At 36.7% G+C, this 13,031-nt stretch overlaps 1 protein-coding gene across 2 annotated transcripts in view; it reads left to right on the top strand.

Annotated features, from left to right (window-relative positions):
- Positions 1-13,031, top strand: part of SLC9A9 (solute carrier family 9 member A9) — a 709,438-nt gene that overhangs the window by 84,172 nt on the left and 612,235 nt on the right. The gene's annotated exons all lie outside the window — the stretch shown is intronic.

A 13,031-nucleotide genomic window follows, 5' to 3' on the forward strand; every position in this document is an offset into this window, starting at 1 on the left:
CTTTTTCAACTCATGCTCCCTTTTTGCCCTAGGAATTTTTATGTGACCCTGGGTATATAAAATAGATACATAAATCAAACATTTACTGATAATAAATCATCATTTTGCATCCCCACATTCAATTACACAACCCTATATGGTGTCATGACACATAGTTTAAGAAACTTGAGTTCTAGAACATTGAGGGAATCAGTATTTTTCTCAGCTACATAGCACATTTGAGGTTCAATCACTACAAGTTCCCTGTTTGTCTTGCTAAGTTGAGGACTTTACTAGAGTAGGTTCTTTTCTAGCATTTCGGATCAATTTTAAAATATGCTTTTTGGGGAAGTGCAATTTCCTGTATTGGGGAGTACTGTTCCTCATGGGGTGATGTACATCCAACTCAAGGGAAAAGCTAGGAAATCTTAAAACTAGATGCTCATACATTTAGAAGAGGGATAGACCTCAGAGTTCATCTGACTCCAGAGTCACAATTTGAATCCAGGTCCTTTGATTTCGTACCTTTTTATTGCATCACTGGGGCCACCAGGTATTTCTCTACTACTCAAATGAAATACATTCTTTTTTTTATTATAGCTTTTTATTGACAAAACATATGCATGGGTAATTTTTCAACACTGACCCTTACAAAAACTTCAATTCCAACTTTTCCCCTCCATCCCCTCCTCTAGATGGCAGGTAATCCCATACATGTTAAATATGTTTAAGAATATGTCACATATAATATATGTGTACATATTTATACAGTTATCTTGCTGCACAGGAAAAATCAGATTTAGAAAGAAGGTAAAAATAACCTGGTAAGAAAAAAAATGCAAGCAAACAATAACATAAAGAGTGGAACTGCTATGTTGTAGTTCACACTCATTTCCCAGTGTTCTTTCTCTGGGTGTAGCTGATTCTGTTCATTACTAATCAAGTGGAACTGATTTGGATCCTCTCATTGTTGAGGAGAGCCACATCCATCAGAATTGACCCTCATATAATATGTTTGTTGAAGTGTATAATGATCTCCTGGTTCTGCTCATTTCACTTACCATCAGTTCATGTAAGTCTCTCCAAGCCTCTCTATATTCATCCTGCTGATCAATGAAATACATTCTTTTTTTTGGATTTTATTTATTTATTTATGTATTAATAGCTTTTTATTTACAAATATATGCATGGGTAATTTTTCAGCATTGACAGTTGCAAATCCTTTTGTTCCAACTTTTTACCTCCTTCCCCCCACCCCTTCCCCCAGATGGCAGGTTGACCAACACATGTTAAATATGTTAAAGTATAAGTTAAATATGTATGTATACATGTCCAATTAGTTATTTTGCTATATAAAAAGAGTCGAACTTTGAAATAGTGTACAATTAGCCTGTGAAGGAAATCAAAAATGCAGGTGGACAAAAATAGAGGGATTGGGAATTCTTTGTAGTGGTTCATAGTCCTCTCCCAGAGTTCTTTCGCTGGATGTACCTGGTTCAGTTCATTACTGCTCCATTGGAACTGATTTGCTTCATCTCATTGCTGAGGATGGCCAGGTCCATCAGAACTGATCATCATATAGTATTGTTGTTGAAGTAAATAATCATCTCCTGGTCCTGCTCATTTCACTCAGCATCAGTTCATGTAAGTCTCTCCAGGCTTTTCTGAAATCATCCTGCTGATCAATGAAATACATTCTTAAAAGTGCCAACATCCAGAACACTATATAGGAAGAATAAGTAAATGTCAAAAAGTTTTTTTTTAAATAATGGCACTCGCTGTGCTACCCACCTCCAAAGCTAAGATGACTAGTCTAGGAGTAAAGTCATGGGGTATGGCTGCTACAGAAAATCTTCCTTTGCTCTCTCCTCTGCTCTAGTTCTCCTTTGTCAGTGAGAGCAAAGGGCCAGATATTCCTGATTGGCTGGTGATTTGGGAAAGTGATGAAAACTGCAGGCTCATCATTCCCCTCCTTACTTCCCCTCATACAAATCACTTAGTTTCAGAAGCAGAGTAACACAACAGCAGTTCAGTTTAATGTATGTTGAAGTGCCTAGTTTAAGTAGAGTACTGTGCTAGCAGTAATAGGAGAAATGCAGTCTAAATTAGATGTATTCTTTGTCTACACGGCACTTAAGAGTCTAGAAGGGAGATATGATTCCATGACTAAATATCTTACTTGCAATCCTAATAGAATATAAGCACTTGAGGGCAAGAAAACTATTAGATTTTTATCTCAAGTACTTACCTCTTAGCAGAATGCTTGGCACATAGTGGACTTAATAAATGCTTGCTAAATAAATGAATGAATAATGCTATAAAATAGTATATAAGTACATCATAGATGCAAGAGTAATGTTATGATGACTAAAGTTACTGTGAATCCCACATTGTTCAATCCTAGAGCATCTTCTCCATCCTTATCCTGCTTGAGTTCTTTGCCACAATGGACACTGCTTTCCACTTCCTCCTTCCTAACATTGTCTCTTTCATTGGCTTTTATGACACTATCATTTTCATGTTTCTTTATTTCTTTGATCATTTTAAAAAAAATTTTTGTTCTTGTTTTGGCTCCTCTTCCTCCCTTCCTTATGCCCTCCATAGCCGGTTTCCCTCAAAGTTATATTGATTTCTTTCTTTCTCTCTTCAGTCTCTCTTGAAGATTTCATTTATAATCTTATTTGATCATCTCTAAGAGAATGATTTCCAAATACACAGTCAAGCTCCACACTTCCATTTCTTAATTCTCAGTGGACATCTCTACTTTGATGTCAAAAAAAGATTTATGAAAATGATACAGAAAAGTTCACTGACTTTGAAGTCAGAAAACTTGAAGGAAGGCAGGAGGTAGAGATGAGGAAGGAGAGACTTCTTGACATAAGGGACAACTGGTGAAAATGCCTCAGGTCAGAGTTGGAGTGTCTTGTGTGAGGAACAGTAAGGAGGTCAATGTTAATGAGCTTCAGAATGGTACTAGAAGAGAAGGTGGTAAGGTGCCAGCTGATGAAGGTGTTGGGTGCGAATTTAGGGTTAGATGTTCCTAGTGACTGACTAAATTACTTCCAATCCTATGCATTCCTGCCTATTATTCCCCAGCATTGCAACATTAAAAGAGAATAATTACTCCAACTCCTGCTTGTTGGAATACACGGGAGCCACCTGACAATGGCTGCTGGAGATCCAACCCAGAATGGATCTTCTCTTGTGAGAGGATGACACAAGGAGACTGAGAGGCCATTGCTGTTCTCTGACCTCTCTCCTCCTCCCTCTGCCTCCAATTTATCTCATTCCCAGCTGCAACACCCATGTCAGCAAAGGCTGCCCTGCAACTCCTTCAGATGTTATGATCCATAGCTGTGGAGGCTCTCGGAGAATTGACCTGTCCCTTAACACCTGCTCCAGCCAATAAGAATTTATTAAGTCCCTATTATGTGTCAGGCACTGTGATAACTGCTGGGGGTATAAAAAAGGCAAATAGTCCCTTCTTTCAGGGAACTTACACTTTAATGGGGGTGATAACATGAAAACAGTGGTGTTTAATAAAGCAGTTAATAGGAAATAATCAACAGAGAAAGAGCCCTGGAATTAAAGACAACTGGAAAAGGAGAAAGAAATGAATATTTATATAGATCCTTTATATATATAAATATGCCATGTGCCATGTGCCAGACTGTGTAAAGTGCTTTCTTTTTACAAATACCATCTCATTTCATTGAGAAAAACTTCCTTTCTTCACAAAGATGTTCTCATATTTATCTTCCTTTTGATTCTTACTAGTACCAACCAGACTATATCTCCTATCCCTTTATATTCACAATAATTTAATAACTTCTTGATTAATGTCCTTGTCTTGAGAGAATAATTCTTTCACCATACCCTTCAAAGTACTAACAGGTTGACCTTTAATTAAGTCACTCTTGCTCAAAAATTTTCAATGACTTCCCATTACCAAAAATATAAATTCTAAACTCTTTATCTAATATTGAAGATACTCTTTTTCCAGTCTCCCTTCCAAGAAATCCTCCCCTATTATTGTTGTTGAGTTGTTTTTTAGTCATATTAAAGTCTTCAGGACTTCATTTGGGTTTTGTTTTGTTTTATTTTAGCAAAGATATTGGAGTAGTTTGCCATCTCCTTCTCTATCTCACTTTACAGAGGAGGAAACTGAAGCAAACAATCTAATGACTAGCCCAGGGTCACCCAGCTACTAAGCATCTGTGATTGGATTTGAACTCGGGTCTTCTTGACTTCAGGTCTGACACTATTCACTGTACCACCTAATTTCTCTACTCTACAATAAATCTCTGTCAGCTACTCTGGACAATTTAACATTTCAAAGAAATCCACTGTGCCTTTATGCTTCCATGCATTTGCTTGGCTATTCCCTCTGTTTGGAATCTCTGCTAATTCATACGCAACCCAACTTTTAAAGTCCAGCTATAATGGCATCTCCCAGAATCTAGGACTTAGATGGTACCTATGCTGACTAGAACGCCCAGGAATAGTTTCCTTCTTTTTTACTCCCAGAATGATTCAACATATAGTATTTATAATTATTTGTTATTTTTAATTGCCTTATTTTGTATTAACTGTGTCCATGTCATCACTGTGAAGCCAGAAAATTGGTCTGTCTTACCTCCAAATTCCCCATCATATTTAACCCAATTCCTTACCCTGCAAGGGATAATAGCTCTTGGGTTACACACTGCAGGTGTAACTCTTGACCTGCAGTGAGAAAGACCTGACATTAAATATGACATCAGAACTTACTAGCTGTTTGACCCTACACAAGTACTTAACCCTTGTCTGCTTTGTTACTTCACCTGTAAAATGGAGATGATGAGTGTCTGTTTCTCTCTATTGTTTGACAATCAAATGAAATAATAGCTTTAAAGTACTTAGCATAGTTCTTGGCACATAGTGGACCCTTAATAAATGCTTATTCCTTTCCCCTGGTTGATGTTTAATCAATATCTGTTAAATAAATGAGAAGAGTCTGAGAAAAGAACTGGCTTTGCTGATCTGTTTCGGTGCCTTATTTAGGCTATTAAAAAAACAGATTAAACCAGAAATAGATCTCATATAATATCTGTTGCTGATCTCCATCTATCAAAAATAATAGTTAAAACTTATTACCTATTTCTGGATCCAGAACCTGATAATCAATTGCTATGCAAGTATCTGATTTAAACTTCTATCTGAAGTAAGGTTTCTTATTGACTGGAAGCAGTAGAAAAGAAAATCTGCCACCTGTTTTTGTTTTTCCATCTAAAGAGATTCTACCAGCCATTCTTTGATGTTTCTTGGTCATGTCATGATGAATGGAAGAAAGGGATAAAAAAAAGAGTAAGGAAAAATTAGCCAGTATGCTCATAAAGATAATTGCCATTTTATGCCAACATGATTTATAAGAATATCAAAAGAACAATTTTTAGAAAGATTTTGAATAAGATCTTCTGATTCAAGTTGTCATATAGTATGACATTTAGTGACTTCAATGAGAAAGTGAACATAAGGGAGAATGTCAAAGAGCATTTTAGAAAATATGGCTCATGTTTGAGAAATAAAAGGGACAAACAGACTGCTCAGAAGCCTCATGCCTTAAGCTATGTGTACTTTCTTCAACAAGAGAAATGGGAGTCATAAGATATGAAAATGGAGGAAATATATAAGGAAAATCACCTTGTAAAAATAGAAAACCAATGGAAGCAAAAATATGTCCACACAAAATCTTTGTGATTTTTGATCTTCCTTGGCCCTTTTGTCTTACAGTGTAAGACACAACTGAATCGTTTCATCCCAAGAACAATCAGAGATAAAAATGTCACAGAAAAAGTGAATAAATGTAAACTGCAATAGACTTGCTCCTCCTGACAGTGGAACCACTTCACTTAGACTCCAACACTTTTGTCTCAGAGGTACTGTATTAGAAGGCAGAAATGTTACTTAAAAAGATGAACCCAGAGAAATCAGTTGGACCAAATCAAGTGTATACTGATTGCTTAGTGTAAGACAATTTTTACATCAAAAGATCAAATTTTGACCAAAGGATATTATTTTTGTTGAACTATTACACAATTTGTTGTTCCTTTGAGATGATTTCACAAAAATTATTGCAGAAATGCATTCAGTAATGCATAATATAGACTTTTATGACCAACTCTAGTGTGGGAAACCACCTTGCTGCAGTTTACTAATAGTCTGTGTATTGTAGTCTGGTGATATTTCATTGGTTTGTTTTTGATTAATCATTTTACAAGACGTCCTGGGGAAGAGAATATGCCAAAAGAATGGGGAGGGGGGTAATTCAATGATGATACTCCTGACCCCGACAAACACTGCATTTTAAATTTACATTTTCATCTTTGCAAAATCTTTATGAAAATAATCCATGCAGAGATTGAGAATATCTTTAATAAAAATGTCTTGCAGAGAATTTTAAAAGCAAACCACATCATAATAGTGACACAACAGATAGAAAATATGCTCTCCTGCTGTCCTTATTTTTAGTTGATAACAAAAAAATGCATTTCACTTCATAGAGCAGTCCTAAAGTTACTTCTCTAGCAAGGAGGGTCTTGTGCACTTATGAACTTATCAAGGTCATACAAGATTTTTTGATAAAAGTAATCACAGAGTTAACCTTGCTCAGTAACCCTCTGATGATTAATGTTAAGTGAAGCATAAAGGAGAGAGAGATCATTTCACAAAAAGCATTCACCATTGTCATAGGGTATGAATGCCTTTTGCAGGACACAAATAGAAGAGATATACTCATTGATGTTTCTATTTGAAGATGATATTCACCATGAAGATTGAGGTCATTCAGATGCTTTGATTTATGGATAATATCATGCATTCTGTATCAAATCTGAGAACGATAGATGGCTTCCTCAATGAGATACGTGATTATTCAAGAAATCAGCCAACTGATCCATATAAAAAAATGTAAATGAATTTTTGCTATCCAGGCTGTGGTATGGGGTATGTAGTATAGACTTCAGGGATACTCAAAGTACAGCCCATGAGCCAGATGCAGCAGCTGAGGACGTTTATCCCCCTCACCCAGGGCCACAAAACAAAGTTTTTGTTTTTACTATAGTCCTGCCCTCCAACAGTCTGAGGAACAGCCCCTTATTTATAAAGTTTGAGGACCCCTGGACTAGATTCTTGAATTAGTTTCTCAGTATCTATATCTGGAATAGACACTGTATTTGGATGTGAGAACAGGATAGATTACATTTGCAAGTTATGCAACATTTACCAGGATTTTAAGCTCCAAAATGGTACAAAATCCTATCTTTTTAATTCAAACATTTTTTCAGAGATACTAGATGGTTTCAAATTTTAAAACAACATGGTCTCTTAAGGATCAACTTGATGTAAAGAGCAGTGGAGAAGGTATATGGTAGGTATTGATAGATTGCAACAGACTTCATAGCATGACAGATTTGTGGTCCTAAAGCTACATAATTCCCCTGGTCATGAGGTTTCAGGGGTTCCCAATTGCCTTTAGAATAAAATGCAAACTCTTTTATTCAGTACTTAAAGACCTTCATATCTGGCTGCAGCCTTCTATTTTAGCTTATTGCCCATCTCTTTCCCTTGTGCACTCTGTTTCAGCCAAATTGGAGGACCTGCTTTTTGTGGTTTATGACATTCCAATTTAGGCTTCCATATCTTGGCCAATGTTGTTACTCATATTTGGAATGCACTCTCTGTCCATATCTGCCTCTCAGAATCCATCTCTTCCTTTAATGCTTAGCTCAAGTGCCATCTCTTACAAGACCTTTCCTTTCCTTATTTTTCCCAAGTTGTTAGTGCCCTCACCACCCATCACTCCTATTACTTGTGCATGTGTATACTTTATCTTTACTTATCTGCATACAAGATGTCTTTCTCTGGTAGAATATGAGCTCTGTGAGAACTCAGAATATTTTGTTTTTGTCTTTGAATCCCTAGCACCTAACACAATGCTTGGCATGTAATAGTTGATCAATAAAGGTTTATTGAATAAGTAATATATAGACAGATAGTTTTTATATTAGGAATTTCATTGAGGAAAAGTGATGAGAGAAAATTGGTTAATAATAGACAGTGAAGAATAATAGATGGACATCCCCAAATGCTACATTGGTATCTATGAAAGTCTGAAATATTTGGTAATGGGGGTGATGCTAATAATAATGAATTTACAGATTAATTGAAGTATATTATTATAGGGGGTCAATCTCCATACCTGGGAGGTTGCATGGTATAGATGATAAAGAATCATACTTAGAATCAGGAATATATATGTTTAAGTCCTATCTCTGACCCATAATAACTGTGTGACTTCAGTTTACCTTAATGTTTCCAGACAATTATCTAAGACTGAATTGCAGAGAAGGCTTTGAAATACATTTGTAAAAATGTAAATGTAAATCCTTTCCACAAATCCAGTTTTTAGAAAGTGGATGTAAAATTCACAAACAAACAAACAAACATAAAAAACATAAACAAACTAAGCAGGTAAATCTTGCATCATTTGGCAATAATATTTTTTGTCAGTAACTCAAATTGCTTAAATTAATGAGGGACATCTATAAGGGATCATTCCTCTATATGGCACTCTCACTCTTTTAAAGATTATATCACAAATAAACATTGAGGTTAAAATCCAGAGGGTACTAGGAATGGAAGGAAAGAGAGGAAGGGAGACAATGAAGGTCAATTAATCTGCAATTGATTTAATAACTATTGTGTATATATATATATCTAAGAATTATTAATTAGCTATAACTTTATCTATTATAGCTAAATTAGCTATAATTAGCTATAGCACTTTGAAAATGATTTTGATTAATAGTGATTTATTTATTCTCATGTAAAGACATAAATACTTCTGTAAGATTATACAATTATTTTTCTCTTACCATGTGGATATTACTTTGAAAAGGCATAGAAACTAGCCCATCTCTCATTTATCATCTTGTCCATGCCCTCCTACATGTCTCCATAAAGATCCTGTGCTGGAGACCTTCCTCTGGTTCTCTAGCAGGGATCCTCAAACTATGGCCCACGGGCCAGATGCAGCAGCTGAGGACATTTATCCCCCTCACCCAGGGCTATGAAGTTTCTTTATTTAAAGGCCCACAAAACAAAGTTTTTGTTTTTACTATAGTCCAGCCCTCCAACAGTCTGAGGGACAGTGAACTGGCCCCCTATTTAAAAAGTTTGAGGACCCCTATGGACTCCACTAAAGCATGCAGGATCTCCATTGGGTAGTTCTTGCTCTTGCCAAACTATATCAATGAACATTTATTAGGTACCTACTATGTGCTAGGAACTATGCTGAGACAAAAACCAGCCACAACCTTCAAAGAGCCTACAATCTAATGGGAGAGAAAACTAACAAATATATACAAAACAAGCCACATACAGGATAATAGGAAATAATTAATAGGGAGAAGGTACTGGAATTAAGAGGAGTTGAGAAATGCTTATTGTGGAAAGTGGGGTTTTAGTTGGGATTTTTAAAAATCCAGAGAGGTCAGTATTAGGAGCCAAAGAGGAAAAAACATTTCAGACATTGGGGAGAAAAATACCCAGAACTTAGAGTTGGAGTGTCTTGTTCATGGGATAGCCAGGAGGCCAATGTTACTGGAGCAAAAAGTACATGGCCGTAAATGGAGCATAAAAAGACTGGAAAAGCAGGAGGGGACTAGGTTATGAAGGGCTTTGAATACCAAAGAGAGCATTTTGTATTTAATTCTGGTGGCAATAGAAGGCCACTGGAGTTTATTGAATAGGTCTCCTGTTTGGGGGAGGGGGAGAATTGTGTGACACAATTGAACCTGTGCTTTAGGAAAATCACTTTAATGGCCAAATGGAGCATGGATTGGAGTTGGGAAAGACTTGAGACAAGCAAAACAACCAACGGGCTATTGTGATAGTCCACATATGAGGTGATGAGGGTCTCTGGTAATGTTACCTGTTTCAGAGGGGAGAAAATGGCTTGTTTGAGGGATATTGCCAAAATGAAAGCAATAGGCCTTGGAAAGAGCTTAGTGATGGGGGGTAAGAGATAGTGAGGAATTCAGGATGCCTCCTAGATGGTGAGCCTGAGGGGGTGGGAGAATGTTTCCCTCTACAGTAATAAGGAAGGTTAGAAGGGAGTGAGGGTTTGGGGGAAAGATGGTGAGTTTTGTTTTGGGACATATTAAGTTTAAGTTGTCTATTGTTTATCTAGTTAGAGATATGTAAAAGACAGTTGAAAATATGAGATTGAAGGTCAGCAGAGAGTTTGGGGCCATATAAGTAGATTTGAGAAGCATTAGCATAGAGATGGTCATTAAATCCCTGGAGCAGATAAAATCACCAAGTGAAATGTTATAAAAGAAAAGAGAAAAGAAACCAAAACAGAACCTCCCAGAAATACAAAGAAGGAGTGATCACATAGAGAGGAGGACAACCTGGAGAGAGTGATATCCCCAAAATATAAAGAGAAAGGATATTAAGGAAGAAGAGAATAATAAAAAATGTTAAGGCTTCAGGGAGGACAAGGAGAATGAGGATTGAGAAAAGGTCATAGGATTTGGCAATGAAGAGAGCATTATTAACTAGAGAGAGATTTGGGTGAAATAAGCAGGTTAGAAGTCAGATTGTAAGGATTTAAGAAGAGAGAAAGGGGAGGCACTTGCTGTAAATGGCCCTTCCAAGTTTAGGTACAAAAGACAGAAAAAAAATAAGATCAGGTGAAAGATTTTTCAGAATGGAGAAGACATGGGCATGTTTGTAGGCTATAGGAAATGAACCAGCCAGCGAACAGAGTTTGAAAATAAGTGAAAAATGGGAATAAGAAAGAAGGCATTTTATTGGAGGAGATGGATTGGAATGGAACTGTGTGAAGTATAATTTACAAAATTGGACAATGTTCATGCGGTCTCTGCTTGGACATGGAGGGTCTCCAGTGGGTAGTCTTGCCATTTGGCTGGTCAAACCTGCATTTCCAGATATCTCTGGTGATGTCCCTTGTGCTAAATTCCAAGGATTTCATTCTTGGTAATATGTTTTAGAGTATTTATGCCAACCCTGCCCTTTGGGTGACCTTAATTTTAATTCTCCTATAACTGATGTATTCCGTGACTTGCAGCCATCCAGAATCACTGGAAGAATATTGTTTAAAAGATGGCACTGTGGCAAGGAGAAGCTTGAGGTCATTAAAAACCCTGCATGATGTCTGACAGGCAAGCCAATCCCATCTCTTGGCGTTTGATTCTTGGCCCAGTTCATTGTTCATGTTTTCATTAAATCTTTAAAAAAAAAAAAAAAAAAAGAATGAAAGGAAAAAAGATGTTGAGTTTAGTTTGGTCTCCAGTACTCAAGATCCCACAGAAATCAATATAGTGATTACCTAGCAACTTATCCTACTCTGTTTCACAAAGCTAAGTACAATTACAATCCACGTGTAGCAGAGACAAATTAAGAGGTTTAGTAAAATGTACCTATTATTCTCGGTGATTGGAAAGTGAATAGAGTCAAGCAGAAGAACCTAAGTGGCTCATTCTCGACAGCACTTGCTTCAGAGAAAAATCTTACCCCAAAGTGGCTCAGACAGGAACATATCCAGATGTCCAGAATAAATACTGCAAGTGCTGAGCAAATAGACAGGATAAAGATCCTCCTTGTGGGAGGGGCCCTTCTTCATCAGGCAGAGTAGCAGAACAGATGGGAATGAGAAAGATCTACCTCTGAATCTGCCTCAGACTCTTGACTAGTTGTGTGACTCTGGCAGAGTCACTTGATTTCTTTGTGTCTCGATTTGCTCATCTGTAAAATGAGAATGCATTGTGTATGTGTATAGGCTATCAATACCACTTTATAGTATGTGCACACACACACATAATTGTTCTCTAATATACACATATATTTTATATTTTATTTATATATACATTACATATATTATATATATATATATATATATGAGGAGGCAGAGTAAAGAAAGAGATGTGTATTATATGTATGTGTACACATGTAATTGAGGATCCTCAATATTTGAAGAAGTAAATTTGCCTACTTGCTAAAATTTATTTGTAACCCCAAAATCAATAGTTGCAGTGCTTTCTCAGCCATTTGCAAACATAAACAGAGCAGTGAAAAATTTGAGTTGCTGAGGTTGAACAAGGAAATACTGCGCCTTCTGGTTTCAATTCTCATATGATAAGCAAGGGTCCTTGTCTCCTTCTATTTAGTAGTATTCTTTTTTACATTTTTGTGATTTTTTTTTGGCTGATTTCATTGTTTGAAATGGTCCCCAAGCATAGAGTCGGAATGCTGTCTAGTGATGAACTTTCCGGAGGAAATGAGGGCATTTAGATTTGAGTTATAGCACTGTTGGTCATGAGTTCAACCTTAATGAATCAACAATAAGGTTGTTGTTTGCCCTTTGTTTTCAAAGAAAACCAATGACACGGGTCCCTCTCGTGTTTGAATTGGATTGAAGGGAGGCAGAATTGCACAAAGTTGTCAGTCTCACTTTCTCTTCCAGAGTTATTGAGGTCCGGTGGCAAAACAGAGCTCAGGATGATAAACTACGTCCAGGAGAAGGAAGAACCCATTTGCCAATGGGCATGTGAGGCCAGAAAGTGCTTGAGTAAATGCTGTGACCAGAGGTTCCCAGGAACAGAACTCATGCTTCCCCCAGGAACAATAATCCAGTGTTCACTAATTTGGTCTTTGTGATGACTTCATAAAATACAACTGTGGCAGGTCACAACAATGAATTCTGTGTGTATATACATGCACACATATGTAATTTTTCAAAGGCTGTCTGTATATATGTATACTTATGCATATTTATACTCAAATACATACATATGTATATATGTATGTATTTGAGTATACATTCATATACATGCATGTATACATATATACATATACATGCACACAGAAATACATAGCGTTATCCTGTCCTCATCAATGCTTTCCTATTGTGATTTCAATAGATTGTGAATCAGCATAGAAAATTAAGTGGAAATTATTGGGGAGTCTTGCAAAAGCCACAGATATCA

This window comes from Sarcophilus harrisii, chromosome 3, assembly GCF_902635505.1.
Source record: "Sarcophilus harrisii chromosome 3, mSarHar1.11, whole genome shotgun sequence".
NCBI classification, from domain to species: Eukaryota; Metazoa; Chordata; class Mammalia; order Dasyuromorphia; family Dasyuridae; genus Sarcophilus; species Sarcophilus harrisii.